This window comes from Lutzomyia longipalpis, chromosome 1, assembly GCF_024334085.1.
Source record: "Lutzomyia longipalpis isolate SR_M1_2022 chromosome 1, ASM2433408v1".
Lineage (NCBI taxonomy): Eukaryota > Metazoa > Arthropoda > Insecta > Diptera > Psychodidae > Lutzomyia > Lutzomyia longipalpis.
Window position 1 is genome coordinate 4,139,477 of NC_074707.1, and position 13,924 is coordinate 4,153,400.

The 13,924-nt window shown below is 35.2% G+C and overlaps 2 protein-coding genes across 4 annotated transcripts in view; both read right to left on the reverse strand.

The window, feature by feature from the left end:
• Positions 1 to 1,729, reverse strand: part of LOC129786597 (zwei Ig domain protein zig-8-like) — a 61,859-nt gene extending 60,130 nt beyond the window's left edge. The window contains exon 1 of one of the 3 annotated variants that reach the window (XM_055821716.1): positions 1,393 to 1,729. The gene's annotated coding sequence lies outside the window, so the exon portion shown is untranslated. Of the gene's footprint in view, positions 1 to 1,246; positions 1,373 to 1,392 lie in introns of those variants that run through there. The other 2 variants (XM_055821717.1, XM_055821718.1) reach the window with 2 other exon arrangements.
• Positions 1 to 13,924, reverse strand: part of LOC129786570 (nuclear pore complex protein Nup88) — an 850,897-nt gene that overhangs the window by 459,420 nt on the left and 377,553 nt on the right. The gene's annotated exons all lie outside the window — the stretch shown is intronic.

Consider the following 13,924-nt stretch of genomic DNA (forward strand, 5'->3'; position numbering starts at 1 on the left):
AATTCATTCAGAGAGCCCTAAAGTGTCTTTAAAATCAAACAGTTTGTGTAAGAAAGCATTCAATTCGGCTTTCAAAGACATTCTTAATTTTTTATTGCACTCTCAAACTCTTAAGTTCATTTAAAATTGACCTCACTATTGTGTAGTGTTGAACTTCATGCCACATGGTAAGTTTTCTGCAGGGGTGTAGTCAAGTGGTGTAATTGAATAAACCCACTCATTTCCTAAGTTCATTTTCATTAAGAAGTTTTCTAAATGAATATTTGAACAAGTCTACCCGAAAGAAACATCACTCGTGGGACTTGAGGCGTAATTGAGCATATATACGACATATATACATACAAGGACGTCACATGGATGTTTTAAACATTTCTCCACGCTCAAAAACTCTCTTCTACTGATGACGAAATTTGCTGAGAATTTCCTTTTTTGGGGATTATTAAAAAATCTACAAAGTTTTTAATTAATACCCGCAAAATGCTGTGAATTTGCTTGAAAATATTTAATTTGAAATTCACTAAAGTTAAGCATTCAGTTATAACATCCTAGCATGACTAAATACTGTAATGATATGAAAGTTTCTTATTTTACCTCAAGGTAATAAACTTTCGGTACGTCTCAAAGTGTTGTTGAGAAATTTGAGTTGTTTTAAGGTATTTTCCTCAGTTTAACTTTTAGTGTGACAAATTTCAAATTTCTCGAAGCTTTTCCTTGAGATTGCTTTGGTATTTTATATAGTTATGTACCAGAGAACTTGCAAAATTTGCTAAAACTCTCACAATATGTGCTGAAAACACGATCCTCCCCATATATGAAACTTTACAGAGTAGAAAAGAATAAATTCTCTGACCAACACGATATTACTCATGAAAATTAATCACACACGAAAACAAACAAACTCTTTAACCCTTCGTGGTTGTATTTAATATATGACTTCTCTGTGTAATAAATAAAACACTAATTGTGGGTTTATTTGATGGATATTTCCTTCGTTCTTTTCCATCAAATTTTCCCGGAAAAGTCGAACGTACAAACAATAAGCCAGAATAGTTTCTTTTTGACTGCAAAAAGAACATGAAGAGAAATTGTGATAGAAGGAATTTGCAATCCGTATACCAAAGAGTAGCTCAAAAAGTCAAAGGGGGTAATTTATATAAAGTTGTTGCAAAAATCTCTTTGAGAATTTGCAAAAAAGAAATGGAAATTGTAGTGGATGGAGTATTCAGTAAGTCAATATCCATGATACCGTGTTTGTCATGAGGAATCCCTCCACACTGCATATTGCTGTGCCACAGAGAAAAAATCCTTTGATGTATGCCACGAAGACTGATAACGAATTTATAGTTTGCAATTGATGGATTCTTTTTTTTTGCTCACACACATTCCACTCACATTTCCTCATCCACTTTTTCCCTTTTTTTATGACAGAGGGGATTTGGCAAGAGCACCAGGAGCTTTTTTTTCTCTATTCTTCCTTATCACAATCACTTGCACAAAGTTCCTTCTCTAATAAGTCCTCAAATAAAAAAAAAGCTCTTCCTCTTCTAGCCTATATAGCACGGAAGGAATTGTCGGAGGGTTGTTCACCAAAAGAAGGGGGATTTTTTCTCGAGACCGTGTATCGCTTCTTCCTGTGTGCGGTGACACCGAAAAAGGAAAAATGTGTGTGGCACGCCGTCAAAATGTTCACGATGGTGTGCCATTAACCGACGTCGCGACGCAACTGAGTGGCCACACAACCAAAACGTTCCACTTAAGTCACTCCTGCTGCTCTTTGGGGCCAAAAAACCCGTCCACACTCTCCCTCTCCCATCAGTCGCTCTCTTCTGCATTTCTCTCAATTTTCCTATGCTCACGCAGGAGAAAATTCTGTGGTGAATTTTCCACCGAGGCGCCAATTTGGTGTCTCAACACTATATTATGCTTTTACCATCTTCAACGAATTCTAAATCATAAGTCACGTGCTCAAAGAGTTGTGTGTAGCTAAACCACATGAGGATTAGCTTAAGGAACTTCCTGACATTTTTCCTAACATCTCTGCCAAAGATTAATCCATTGGGAGATTTATGTTAATTGCCACTTGGCACACTGACCCGAAACTCTGGGAAAAATCTCTTCTGAGAGGAGAAAATTTCCACGTAGAGAGCATGCGCCATAAATGGTGAATTTGTAGCCTCAAAAATTTCCCCATTTTCCTCTGACTTTCCCCAATGGGTTGGTATATAGCTCAAAATCCACCCATTTTTTTCAGCCGTCTTCCTGTCCATCTTCTCCATTCCGACGGTGGGTGTGAGTGCATGAAAATTTTCCCCCAATTGACTTTCGTGTCAACCCCCCCTGCTCCCACCAAAAACATTTCAATGTGTTGGTGTCAGAGTCAAAACACAATCTCATTTATGGTAATTTCCCTCATGACATTTTCAATTATTTTAAGCGGAAATTTGCCTAGGGGGTGAAAGTTCTCTGTGAGTGAGAAAAAAAAACCTTTCCTCCGGGACGGATGGAAAATTGTGGTGGCAAATTGTGCAGAAAAACCCTCAACATCGACAGTTTTGTGTTGGCTCTCGGGTCTCTCTTTCAGCTGATTTTTTTAAATTTATACCTCAATGGATATTTTTAGGTACAGCGAGTTAATTTTGTTAGCTAGGAAGGAATTAATTTTACTAAAAAAAAAGTAGGGGTAACAGGGGTAAAATGGTGAATCGGAAAATAATTAAAATTAATATCTCAAAAAGTAGTGGAAGCTAATCTGTCTAATTTTGTCAGTAGTTGCACTTCACACCCCTGCCTAAGCTTAGAAAGTTTCATAATAATTGATCCAATATTTTGGCTTTTATTTAAAAAACAAATTTTTCGAACCTCAAAGTTACTCTGACCTCTTAACTACAAATTAAGTTTGACGAAATTCTCTGCATTTTTTTTTAATCCAAATGTATTTTTAGATAGAATAACTATTGCTAAACACGAATCTAATCTGATTTTTCTAAAAAAAAACTTCCGAGTTTTCCCGTAAAACACTGATAGTAAAAAATTACCCCTTGGGGCAAAATGGTGAATTTGGTGTTTTTTTTTAAATAACTTTTTAAATTATTGAAAAAAATATTTTTCCTTAACCAGTTAAGGTATTACTTACAATTTAGGGTGTTTGATCACTCCCTATTACCAATTTATATAAACTAAAAAAAAATAAAAAAGAAAATTTCTAAAATTTAACGTTTTTTGTATTTTTTTATTAAAAAAAATCTTAAATGGATTCACAAATCTCTCATTCTCAATAGATACTATAGTGCCTTGCTAAAATAATTTCATTAAATTAAGATTAGGAAAAAAACGCAATTCATCATTTTACCCCAGGGTTGGAAAAAAATCATGAAAGTGTAAGGGTTTGGAAAATGAACTGAAAATGCATTTTCCCGCTGAGATAGAAAGAAATTGTCTGAGACTAAGTTGTAGCCCGGAAAATTTGCTACAAAATAATTGTCATGGGAAAACTCAAATATTTCCACGGAACTCAGGAAAAATTATCTCCCAAAAATTCACTATTTTACCCCAGGTTCTCCTACCTCATATAACAGAGTTTATTTAGATTTGCTTTTATGCTTTTCAATTTATGTCAATTTATTCGATTTGTGAAATAGATTTTTAATTAATACTGTTCGTTTATTAAAAAAAAATATAATTTACTTTGTGTGAGTTTTCCGGCAAAAAAAGCTATTTGAGCTTATTTTAACTTCATATTTATTTCTATTTATTTTAAATTTAATTTTCAATTTTCTCTTGGAATCATTTTTGAAAAAAAAAATTAAAAAATCAATATACACAAAATATTAATAAAATATTCATTAAATAAGTATTCATTAATATTCATTAAATTAACGCCTCTAAAATAGGTCGGATCATTGAACCATTCCTTACGTAAAATGATACAATTTTTTTTCATAATTTCAGTAATTTAATAGAATTTATTCAAAAGGAATTTTCACTCAATTAGCCCCAAATGACTTTCATCAAAATGGAGGTAAATTAAAATTATATTTAATATGTCATGCATAAATTTGCATTTCCACGTAAAATCGAAAATTTTGGGGTAGAGGTACTACTTTATATATTGAATTGAAAATATAAAATGGAATTTCAGAGAGTGCAGCAAAAGGTTAAAGAGGATAAATCACAAAGTTTCACAATTTTCCAATCCACGTACAATTCACATTCACTTTGCATGTACACCGGGGGTGTATGTATATGTGTACAAAAATGGGAAATGGGTAGTACATTTTCCCGTTTTTCGGGGCATTCGGGGTTGGTGAGAAAATTCGGAGAATTTGAAATTTTCCAGGGGTGTGCGATAAAATTTATTGGGTAAAAGTAATTAACGCGTTTCTCTCTGGGAAAAACAATAAACAAGTTCAAAGGGAACATAAAATTTTCCCCAGAGTTTCTTGCTTTTCCACCCAAAACTCGAAATATTCTCTTCTTCTACTATGCTTGGAGTTCACACCCACCACGTTTTTTTCCTCGGGTGTATGCTCTCTTTTTTTTTCTTCACAGCACGAACATTTTGGACGGGGGGGGGGGGATGGGGTGGAAAAAACGGTGGGAGGTCCAAGATCGTGCTCTGCACGGTTCATATGCTTTCCTGTATGCAATGAAATCTCATAAAGATGGTCCGTGATAGTGTAAAGGAGAAATTACTTCGATTTTATTGGAACACATTAGACTTTTTTTCTCTCTAAATTTTAATTAAAATCCACACACGGTATTTAATTCAACTCTACCCGAAAATATATTTTTTTCTGCTTTTTACGCCCACATTTTCCTCTAGAGCTTTCAAATTATATACATACATAACACATACATATTTATGTATGTATGGTACAATATAAAGTAGCCATTGCGCCAAGTTATATTTAAGTCTCCCATTAAGGAAGTCGTAGGAGTGTTTTGAGCAATGGTTTGAAAAATATCCTTGCTGACTTTTCCTCTCATTTAATGGATCACAATAAATTTCACCGGAAGGAATTCCCCCCAATTACGTCACCATTGAGAATACATATATTTGTGGCCAACAATTTGGGGGAGAGTGAGTGGAAAGTTTCACAATCACCGCACTCTCACTGTACCCAAACTCTCAGTGTCGGAAAGCATGAAATACAAAGTTCATTGTAAATCTCATTCAAGAGTTTCTCATTATTTAATCCATGGGAAATTGAGCAGCTTTCAATTTTCCCCAATCACCATTACAACTTTGACCCTTTCACCCATCCTTTCTCTCTCTCGCTTGTGCACTAAACCCTTTCTAATTCATAAGGTAGCATAACGAATGGACAAGTATAGGAGATAAACTTTTCGACAGGAATAATGAAGTAATAAATTGCAATTTAAATGGGAACAAGAAGAAAGTTTTTTTTTTAAAGATTTTTCACTTTTAAAGGAACTCTAAAAATGGATAAAAAAAACTATCAGAAGAAAATTCAGAGTTATTTCGATAACTTTTAATGAGATTTTCTTTTTCCGTGGAATTTGAATAAATATTGAAATAGTTTTCTGATCTCCATTAACCCATTTCTGTCAATATTATCACAGTTATGATAAGTTAGAGAAATTATTTTTAGAGCTTTTAAAAACAGAAACTTTATCCAATCTTTATGTATTTTTTTTCTATGCTGCCCTGCATAATTAATAGATGCGCCATCATCCGCCATTACAGCATCATTTGCATGGTAACATATTTTACACATTAGCGGAGAGATTGGTCAATTTAATGAAAATAATAATGAAACATAATATAATGTTATCGGCCTGTTGTCTAGTTTTGCGAGTGTTTGTGTGTGAAATGGGAGACAATATTGTTTGTGTTGTAAATTGGACGAAAGGGGAGATTTTCCTGCATGAGAGAGAATTTTTCAAATAGCTCTGCAAGTGAGATATAATTGTTGCACAATGTAAAATGCATTTATACCCAGCAATTTGTACATCAAAAGAGGTAAAAGTTAAAGCCAAAACATGCCTGACTGCTGACATGAATAATATCTAAAACAGTGTTGGTTGGCTTCATCCACAACAATGCCTCTAATATAATTAGGCAGCTATATATAGTACACATCAGCCCTATCACACCTTTCCGAAGCAGGTAGGTATACTTATATACAAATTTTGTGTTTTCAATTCAAGTGCATAATACAGTGAAGGATTTGGAGTCTGTTGATAACTTTATGAGGATGTTAATTAAGGTTAAAATCCTATTATTGTGTTGAATTTAAATACATGTTAACTTATGCATTATTATGCAAATACTAGTTTACTCCGACCCCAGGGCAAATGTGCATACATATATGTAAGAAAATACATTGAGCAGTTAGGGTAACTGGGGCAAAAAGTTAGAAATACAAGACAACACATCTCCAATATCTCAGTAAATATTATTTCGTAATTGTTCTAATTTAGTCAAAATGTACCTTTTATAACTTTAACTAAGCCTATAAAGTTTAATCACTTAAAAAATAAAAAGTGCAATTCCGTATTTTTTTTATTTTCTGTATTTTTTTATTAAAAAAATTTTCTTATTGTTACACAAATATCTTATTCTCAATTGCTTTTATAGTGTTTAAACATGGTTGGGACAAAAAGTTAAAAGTGCAAGGTTTTGGAAAATGGACTGAAAATGCATTTTCCCGTTGAGTTAGAAAATAATCGTCTGAGACTGGTCTGAGACAAAGTTGTAGCCTGGATAAATATCCTGATAGTTGTCATGGGAAAACTCAAATATTTTCATGGAAATCAGGAAAATGTTTCTCTCAAAAAAACTAACTTTTTGCCCCATGTCCCCCTATACTTCTAAGGGGAGGGAAGAGTGAAAGATAAAGTTTGCAGCATAAAGCTGAAGAATAAAAAAAACTGAAAAAATATATAAAATAAGATGTAAAAAATCATTACAATTCTTAAAATGAATGAAAATAGATTTCTGGAAGAGACGCGACAGTTCACCCTGTCACTATTACATATCGCTGTGTATTTAGTCATCGATTTGATTATTTATTTAGGTCAAAGTTTACATCGTTAAATGAATTTCAAATGACATTTATTAATTTTCCAAAACCCTGTTATTTTCTCTGTGAAACCTTCATATCCCAATCCTATGGTTTTGTAAACAGAAAGTTAAATAAAGCTTATGGTTGTATTTTGAAAATATCAACTACAAATTTGCATTATATAATGTTTAGTTTTAGATATGTAATACGTGTTATGACGTTTCAATGACGAATGTTGATTATTTTCTGCATTAACAGAAAATTGCTTAATTTATTGTTTTATCCCCCCAGGCGCATATATCGATATTTCCTGCTACAAAATGTAATACCTATATACATATTATTTTTTATACTCACGTTATTCGGGGTGTGGGAGGGGAAGTAAAAGTTATAACATGACACATTTTTAATATTTTACAATGCAATTTATATTCTGTATGTCACTTCTTGTTTTTCCCAACATCCATGGGCTTTCACACAGCTCTATGTGTGTACACGATACTCTCTCTTTCGCGTGCTAAAACATTCGTATTGACGTGAGAGTTTTGTCACGATGTTTTGGGGTGAGTTTAAATCAAATATTTGGACATTTGAGCGCAACGCGACGGATATGTATGATGGTGTATATAAAAAAAGCTGCTGGAGCTTTTTTTGTTGAAAAAAAAAAAATTATAGTGCAACTGAGATGAAATGCGAGCAACACGAAAGGAAATCAGTTGCGTACTGAAACGTTTTTTTTTTCATTCATTTTCCTGATGGATGGTATTATTTGCCATTTATTTTTGAATTGGTTTGAAAAAAAAATCTCCTGCTTGGTGTTGATGCACCATACAGGATTCATTCATTCATTTAGATTCTTTGATAAAGCTAAAATCCCGTGGCAATTTATTGATAAATCGTACAGATAAAATAGAAAAACGAATTTATACGTCAAAATCGATCAATAAATTTATTTTTTATGTTATTTCTCCTTTGTTATTTTCCCAAAAATACAGCAAGAATATTTAATTATTGTGTCTCATAAAAAGAAATTAAGTTTTTAATTGTAAGGATTTTTTTTTTAAATTCAAAGTTATAAACAGACAAAAATTATTCATAGTAAATGACGCACAATTGAGATTAAAGGAGGGAGGAGAGTTGAGAACAACATAATTCAGATATGTATGTAAGACTGATAGGTTGTGATGCAAGATGTTGCATAAAGGAAGGAATGTTCCAATCACCCCTGTATTGTCCATCCTTTACAAGATGATTGATGAAATGACAAAATGCCAGAAGCAGAGTGATTAAATGACAAATTAGACAAGATCTGAAATGCACTTGAATCATTTTCATTAAAGAAGAATTTAATAAATTTAAATACCTAATATTCCAATAGACGATGAATCTTTCAATACGTACCTAAATTTTGTATATCAAAGGGTATACATAGATCAGAAGGAAAATTGGGAAAATTGTTCTAATTTTCTCGAAAGGAAAATTGGCGTGAAAGGCCAATTTAACTGATATCTCTCTCACTCCTCTCTCTTTTTTTGTGTCTAACTAATTGCTCAGTTTGCTTTATTGTTGCATTTGGTGAGCTTTTGCTGCGGATTCTGCAGCAGCAATATTCCAATTAACATCTATTATCATGGTCTTGAAGCGAAGCCCTATTTGAGGCTACAATTAATTTTCATTGTAGAAGAACAGAGAAAATTCCATGGAAAAGAAGAAAACCCTTGATGGGTGTTGTAAGTTTTCCTCGCTGCCCTCCCCCGCCTCAAGAAATCGTGATGAGAGAAAAGATAATAAAGGCCTCTTGTGAATAAGACATTCCCCCGTTTTTTGTGTTATTTAACTCTAAATAACAATTATACATAGTAAATGAAGCCTATAGATAGTGTTTCCTTTTGGGGGTTTCTTCTCATTCATTTTCATTTATTCATTTTCATTCCTACAATTTTTACATGTTTCATGCACTATTCACAAATTCAATTTGATCCAAGTTACATCAACTTATGTAGAATTTTCGGAAGATTACTCCACACCTAGTCGATAGACTGTTTGGGTGGAGGGAAGATCCTGTCGGAGATGTTGGTGCACGGGAAGTTCCGCTATCGCAGGCGCTGGCTGCTAGCATTGGCACTTTTTCGCCGTTGATGATCCACAGTGCAGATCCATATTCAGCGTTGTCCCTCCGCCTACAGATGGCACTGGTGATCTTGGCTCCGACCCATACAGGAAGTTCCGCAAACACAGGCACTGACTGCTAGCAGCTGCACATTTTTCGCTGGTGGACCGGCATAGCTATGGACATTGGTGGTTACTGTTGTCCCTCCGCCTTACAGATGGCACTGATGCTGATGTTGGCTCCATCTCGTAGTTGCACAAATCGTCCGAGCAGGAAAGGAATAGCTGTGGAGTAGAAAGGAAAGAAAGGGAAGGAAGCACTAGGCCAGAAAACGGCAAACCGCTGCGGGAATCGAACCCACAACCCCAGCGATGAGTGGCATTGAGTGGCGCTTTAACTCTCTTTGCCACCGGGGCTTCTTTCCCTTTCTTTATTTTTTTTTCTTCATCTCCCATAGTTGCTCTCTGGGCTAGATAATAAGCTATGTACAATATAGTATGAAGAAAAAAAACTAGGAGAGTGAACTGATTTTAATAAAGTTTTTTTTTGCTTGTCTCCTCCGCAGAGAGAGCCAACAATATAGCAACACAACATAACTCTAACTTTTCTTCAGGGTAGGGGAAGACGGGGTAATTTGGCCACTTTGGCAAAGTCATTAATGGGAATATCTCAAGTATGGTAAATGCTAGAAAATCCATTTCTCCACAGTTTATACTCCCCATAGAGATAATCAATCGTACCAAGTTTGAGGAAAATCTGATCATTAGATTTTCTTTTATTTGATAAAAATCATTTTTTCACTTTTTCAAGTGCTTTTGGCATTTTGAATGTACGTCATTTTCCAAAAATTTTTAACACTTAAAAATTAAATTTTAAACCATTAAGGGTCATTGATCTATCATAAACACGATAGTGACATCCATTTTCCGATATCACAAACAGATTTTCCTGTGGAAATGGTTTTATCCGGAAAATTGGAGTGGGGTAATTTGGCCACTTGAGTTTTTCCGGCACATTTTCCGACGCACATTTAAGATATTTATTGTGGTTGTGCCTTTTAATGTTTTCTTACAGATTATAAGCAAAGTAGGAAAAAAAATTTTATCTAAAAAAAGAAATTTACGATAATTTGAAAAATGGCCTTTTTTAGACTTTGCCCGTTTATGGTTCAGAAAATGTTAAAGTTTGAGGCTCTGTTAAATATTTTTATCTGGCAAATTACTGGAAATGAATCTTAGATAAATATCCTATCTTCCAAAAACAAAATCGAAAAAATAAAATTTTTTTATTGTCTAAAAATTTTCATGTTTAATAATTTGTGCACCAAAGTGTCCAAATTACCCGTGCTCGGGGTAATTTGGACACTAAGCTAAGGGTCCAGGAGAATGGAAAATTCACCCATTTCTCATCGAGATAGAGAAAAGTGTTATATGGGGAAGTTGTAGGCCGGAAAATTTCCTACAAAATAGAGCTATTTGGTTTTCTTCATACTACCAAACTTGCTTGATATATCCCAAAAACCGCCAAAGTGGCCAAATTACCCCGTCCTCCCCTATATATAGCACAACTGTATCCCATTGTTATATATCCCACTCCCCGCGTCTGGAATGCTTCCTCTGGAGCGAGAGAATTGTTGCCGCATACTTCTGGCTGGGATTCTGAAATTGCGCTGCTTCAATGAGAGATAGAATATACTTGTGATCCTTTTGTGCTCATCCACACTGTGCAAGTTAATGGAATATACTCCTGAGAATTGAGAAAGGGGAAAGTCCCGTGCAGACTTGCATCCCTTAGAATGGCGCATGCAGCTTCACAAGCGATATGATGAAGCGAAGAGCACGTAATAACCAATTAACATCACCATCATAGTTTTTTTTTATTCTTTCTTGCGCTTCTACCTCCACCCTTTAACCAACAAGGTAAGATTTCATTCAGAGTATCGCATTCATTTCAAACCCCTTTTTTCCTTTTCTCTTTCATCCCATTTAAAAACTTTTAACAGCGATGCTCTCTAAAGGAGAATGGATTTTTTTTGTTCTTCATCACCTTTCTCTGTTTATCTTGCAGGTGGTGGAGGTGGTGCTAAAACCCAAGAGAAACTATATAATTACTCAAAGAATGGTTAATGCTGATCAATATTGTTCAATCAGCTTTTTTCTTGCCCTATTAATGAAGTTTTTTCTTCAGATCTCTTGTAAAAGGGATTGTCTTAAAGTTATTGGAACAACAAGAACTCTTTTGTGCTTCGTCTTCAGAGCAGTGAATTGGTCAATTTTAGTTGGAAAATAAGTTAAAAATTATTAAAAAAAAAAAGACTAACGATACTGTCTTTTCATTTCCTGTAGCCAAAAAGCTTCTCAAATGTAACTTTGTAAAATTTTTCATTATATTGAGCTTTTTCTCAACATGTGCTTTTAGCTATGTACTGTATACAACTATGTATGTTGAGTATCTTCTATATGAAAGGTTTAGAAAAGAAAAACGAGGAGATCAACAGGGTAAGTTTAATTAAAACACACCACAGAGAATGTTGAAGAGACATTTTGGGGGGTGTTTTATGAATTGTTCATGTTTGTGTATGTTTTTAGTTTGAAACTGTGAAGCATTAACGATATTTCGTGGCAACATTGTGCCCGAGGTAAAAGGGGTTGAATTGTAGGAAATTGCGGCCATGATCCATCCTTGTTTTGCCAACTATTGACTTTACGAAAGGATATGAGAGATCGTCAGTGACTTTGTAGAGGGTGAGGACTGAGAGAGGTTGGCTAAATGTTCCCTCCACGTTGTGTGTTGTTTGGTGGGATGGAAATTGCTTGGTGTTTGTGTACTTAAGGGGATGCCTGGTGAAGACCAAAGCTCCCCCAAAGAAGATTGCGGATGGGCGCGAAGATGTGGGGTGGTGAACTAACATATACGATGGAAAGATAAAATATTCATGTGTGTGCTTTCCGTCTTGGAGGGAAAATTAATATTAATTGTGTGAAAATGTGCTACTCCCTTATGAAATATTCACCTTGTGTCTGCAATGTGGGGTGGCAAACTATATACATATACGTTTACAGAATAATACTCACACACTCGACCTCAATGAAGTTTCTTTATCAATGCCTTCGTTGGCGCAATATTTCTCTTAATGGAAACACTATATAATAAATCGATATTCATGAAAGACAAAACCATACTAAACAGAAAAAGCTCAATTGGAGGAGCTTTCAAATTTTCCGTTGAAAATCAACTGCAATACAGCTTTCTTTTCATGGGAAGAAAATATTGCAAACACCGTCTCTCTTGCTGTAATTAATCTAAAACTTTTGATGAAAGGAAAATTCTAAAGACATTTTAAAATTAAATTCTATTCATTCTAACTGAAAATTCATGTTGAATATGACATTAGAATGCTTTTCAAATGACAATTAATGCTACATTTAATATATTGTCCATGCTGTACTATATGAAAAAGTCATAGTATTTAGTATTATTATCGTCATAATTGCTGCATCTGGAGCGGAATAATAAAGAGAAAAACACATCCTTGAGACATTTTGCCTTATTATTGCCAACACCGCGAGGTATACTTGAGAAAATTTTTGAACTTTTGATGCTTTTTCACTTCCAGAGTGCGGGGGGAGGGAGAGGTAGGGTTCATGTTGAAAACACAACGAGAAAAGCCGCCGAGAGTGAGAAGAAAGTGGCACAAGAGAGTGAAATTAATGAGATGCTGCCACCATTGGGGTTTGTGTACACACATATAGCACAAAGTGAGAGTATGGCGATGGAGGCGCCAGGTGGTTGATGTACAATGTGTGTACTGTACACATACTCGCATCCAGACAAGGAATCCTTCAAGACATGAGTGTATTCAGCACACATAAGCCACTTTGGTAATTTATATATTTTCCCACTAACACCCCATTTTGTCACTCACCCTCCTGCCAACACTGCATACCTCCTCCCCGGCATTCTGTCTTCCCGTGAGAGTGTTGATTAGATTTACCAGATTAGCACCACTCTCGCAATTTCATCGATTGTGCGCCTGGCGCGAGTGTTTTTCCTTCCTCCGTACCATACTATCGTCACCATATATACCTCTTATACATATGTATATTCCATGCAGAAAGCTCACAACATTCCGTGTTGTATCGTGTGATCGATAGAGTGCAGAGATGAGAAAAAATGTAAACAACGTGGCAGGGAAGTACAAAAGAACTTAAAGATACGAGAATGAGTGGGTGGGTGGATAGAAAAAGTCTTCACGACCCTCTCCCTGCATGCAGCCTGAGCACAATGAATCCTTTCCCGTTCAAATACCTCCACATGGGAAACTACACACACACACCTCTTGCACATGGAGACAATGGATTGCAATTCCTGTGGGAAAAGTCACCTCATGGGGCTAATGCTTACGCTGTGAGGGGAACAACCTATATGGATTTTCTTTCGTCATAGGAAATGTGGGGTGTGTGTTTCCACTTCCGTCAACTATCAACTCATCCTTCGATCTACCAGCACCACCATATAAATTCATCGTGCAACGATGACATCACCCCAATGCGGAACACGAACCCCTTCACGACGTTGAAATTCCACCCAGAAATTCAGTCACATTCATATGGAAATGGGTACCTCTACCTACCCCCCTTTTTTCGGTGGTGCAACATACAATGCAAAAGCGGATTTAATTCAACTTGCGCCATTTCATATTTTCATTGGGAGATAACAAACAACTGCGCCTGCATGTGTCTCTGGTGGTGCAGACAAAGTAAGAGGTAAGTTAGCATAATAGAGA